At 37.6% G+C, this 3834-nt stretch overlaps 1 long non-coding RNA gene across 1 annotated transcript in view; it reads right to left on the minus strand.

The window, feature by feature from the left end:
- Window positions 1–1612: 1612 nt before the first annotated feature.
- Window positions 1613–3834, minus strand: part of LOC130048506 (uncharacterized) — a 3138-nt gene continuing 916 nt past the window's right edge. Inside the window, exon 2 of the long non-coding RNA XR_008797299.1 lies at window positions 1613–3834. This exon is cut by the window's right edge and continues 403 nt beyond it. This is a non-coding gene — a long non-coding RNA (uncharacterized LOC130048506).

Consider the following 3834-nt stretch of genomic DNA (forward strand, 5'->3'; position numbering starts at 1 on the left):
GTACCAAATAATAAAGCACTCTCCCTCTAACAGGTACCAACTAATAAAGCACTCTCCCTCTAACAGGTACCAGCTTATAAGGCAACCTCCCTCTAACAGGTACCAGATTATAAAGCACTCTCCCTCTAACAGGTACCAACTTATAAGACACTCTCCCTCTAACAGGTACCAACTAATAAAGCACTCTCCCTCTAACAGGTACCAGATTATAAAGCACTCTCCCTCTAACAGGTACCGGATTATAAAGCACTCTCCCTCTAACAGGTATCAACTAATAAAGCACTCTCCCTCTAACAGGTACCAGATTATAAAGCACTCTCCCTCTAACAGGTACCAACTAATAAAGCACTCTCCCTCTAACAGGTACCAGATTATAAAGCACTCTCCCTCTAACAGGTACCGGATTATAAAGCACTCTCCCTCTAACAGGTACCAACTAATAAAGCACTCTCCCTCTAACAGGTACCAGATTATAAAGCACTCTCCCTCTAACAGGTACCAACTAATAAAGCACTCTCCCTCTAACAGGTACCAGATTATAAAGCACACTCTCTCTAACAGGTACCAACTTATAAGACACTCTCCCTTTAACAGGTACCAACTAATAAAGCACTCTCCTTCTAACAGGTACCAACTAATAAGGCAACCTCCCTGTAACAGGTACCAACTTATAAAGCACTCTCCCTCTAACAGGTACCAGATTATAAAGCACTCTCCCTCTAACAGGTACCAACTTATAAGGCAACCTCCCTCTAACAGGTACCAGATTATAAAGCACTCTCCCTCTAACAGGTACCAAATAATAAAGCACTCTCCCTCTAACAGGTACCAACTTATAAAGCACTCTCCCTCTAACAGGTACCAGATTATAAAGCACTCTCCCTCTAACAGATACCAACTAATAAAGCACTATCCCTCTAACAGGTACCAGATTATAAAGCACTCTCTCTCTAACAGGTACCAACTTATAAGACACTCTCCCTCTAACAGGTACCAAATAATAAAGCACTCTCCCTCTAACAGGTACCAACTAATAAAGCACTCTCCCTCTAACAGGTACCAACTTATAAGGCAACCTCTCTGTAACAGGTACCAACTTATAAAGCACTCTCCCTCTAACAGGTACCATCTTATAAGGCAACCTCCCTCTAACAGGTACCAGATTATAAATGGAGGATATTTTATAATCTGGTACATGTTGGAGGAAGTGTGCTTTGTAAGTTGGTACCTGTTAGAGGGAAGGTACTTTATAGAATCTGGTACCTGTTAGAGGGAGGGTGCTTTATAATCTGGTATCTGTTAGAGGGAAGATGCTTTATGATTTGATGATAAAGCATTTTATCTCAAAGAGGTACCAAGTTATACAGCACCCTAACTCTAACAGGAAGCACTGTATGCTAGGACTAAAATAATTATAGCTTCTCCCAAAGTAGAACTTCTATTGTGCTTATCAAAAACAATCGTTGTCAATAGTACAGTGTACTTGGGATCAGCTGGACTTGTTACACTACAGAAATCATGGAACACACTGTTTCCATGTTGTACCTGTTTGGTTGTGAATCCCAGATGATGTTCAACAACTTGTTCAACACCTTGTTTGAAATGAAAAGACTTGTAAAGTTTACAAATTTATTATAGCACAAGTCAATATTGTTTTAGAGTAGCTGATAACAAGTAATAAGTTTTCCAATAAAAATAAATGAGTACAAGCAGAAAAGGTTACATAGGGTGTTTTTCTGATGCCATTTCTAGAATAAAGTGCACCGCCATGGCACATGATATGCCCGTCACATATTGTTAACAGTATAGATTGTACCCATTAAAACATTTTTTTTATATCACCTTAATTAAATGTCACAGTGACCTTAAAGTAGGATGCGACACACCTTCTACCTAAGATGCATTAGTTGACCAATTTTGGTGATTCTAGGTCTAATAGTTTTCAAGTTATGAGTCGGACAAGTTTTTGCCATATATGGCCATATCTTCCTAATGAAAAGTCACAGTTACTTGGTTTTAATGTGCGACACACCTTCTACCCAAGATGTATCTACAGACAAAGTTTGATGATTCTAGGCCTTGTAGTATTTAAGTTACGGGTCGGACACGAAAAAGCTAACAGACGGACGGACATGAACGCCATACCATAATACGTCCCATCTTAAGACGGGCGTATAAAAAGGCTTTAAATAGTATCAGCCATCATCAGGTTGTCACATACTTTCTTTCCATGAATAAAAGCTCCTAAACTTAAAAGTGACAGGAGGCCGGTAGATAGACAACTAGAGCTCTGCGGAAAATATTTCCCCAAAATTGACCATGATCAACAATCTGTAAATATTCTAAAACACCAAAGAAGTTATTTACAAAGACCCTAGCTTCAAAACTGTGAGAGGAGTTAAAAGGTCAAACCGTCATTTATTTAATACATGTATATTTCCTCAAAAACTGACTCGGTTAAACCTGTAATTTTCAACAACAAATTTTTTAACAAAAATCAAAATCATAGCCACATACACATTTTCCATACCCATACAAATACTCTGCAGAATAAGGTTCTCAGTTGAATATTGGGAGAAATTTGACAAATCATGTACTTTCTATGTAATGTTTCCTCAAAATACTCAGTTCAAGAATCTGTAATTTTCTCGAACAAGGTTTTCCTATTAAGTGAACCTACAACCTTGACCTTAAAAAACAATAAGCATCTTCCTTTTATGGTGATCAAATGTACCAAGTTGTAAGATTCTAGAGCTTACGGTTCAGTCTGTATCCTATCTTACAAGGTCCGGACAGACAACACCATACCATAATATGTCCAGTCTCTGACGGGCAAGTACCATAATAAGAAAATCTAAAGTTATGACCCTAACAAGCTTTCACAAACTATAAAACATGAGGTGTTTGTAAAACAATTACATATAAGCCCCCATGGTGCAAAATTGAAAAGGGTTATACATATGCATAATTTGATTGATAGTAGTATCATCAATTCGAAATATTGAGCAAACAATATCTTCCTATGTCAGGAGTGGATTGACCAAGTGACCTAAAAATCAATAGGGGTCATCTACTCCTTATGCTGTACCAGGTTTGGTGTCAATCAAGCAAATAATTCTTAAAACATAAGAGACAATATATTACTATGTCCAGTTTACCCCTTGACCTTTGACCATATGACCTTAAATCTACTCCTTGAGATGTACCAGTGTACCAAGTTTGATGTCTGTCAAGCAAAGGGTTCTCAAGATATTGAGCAGGCAGTGTCTTCCTATGTCCAGAGTAGATTGACCCTTGACATTTCGACCTGAAAAACAATTGGGGTCCTCTTCTTTTCATAACCAACCCACATATGAAATATATTACGATCAAGTGAATGGTTCTTAAGATATTAAGCGGACAACATGTGGTCTACCGACCGACCAACAGGTGCAAACCAATATGTCCCTCTTCTTTGAATGGGGGCATAAATATAGTGTTATAACACTAAAAGGCTTCCATACATCTAAAAGTAGCATAGGACAAGGCTAACTATAGAAACATTGAGATAGCCTAAACACTTAAACTCTGAAAAAGTAATATCTGATACTACCCTGAACCAAGTAAATTGACTCTGCTAAGGTATTTACATATTATAATGTAAAATCTAAATAGTTCCCTAACTCAATGTTATGTTCATTTCCTACTCTATGTAAAAGATAAGAGGCGAACACGAAATTCATGTGAAAAGTACAAACCTTAGAGTTCTTTAACCTAGCAGAGTGAGTAAATCTGAGTCAGCTCCTTATATAGGGCTGACAAAATCAATGGGATACTAAATATAAATGCTCAATC

Source organism: Ostrea edulis, chromosome 7 (genome assembly GCF_947568905.1).
Source record: "Ostrea edulis chromosome 7, xbOstEdul1.1, whole genome shotgun sequence".
NCBI classification, from domain to species: Eukaryota; Metazoa; Mollusca; class Bivalvia; order Ostreida; family Ostreidae; genus Ostrea; species Ostrea edulis.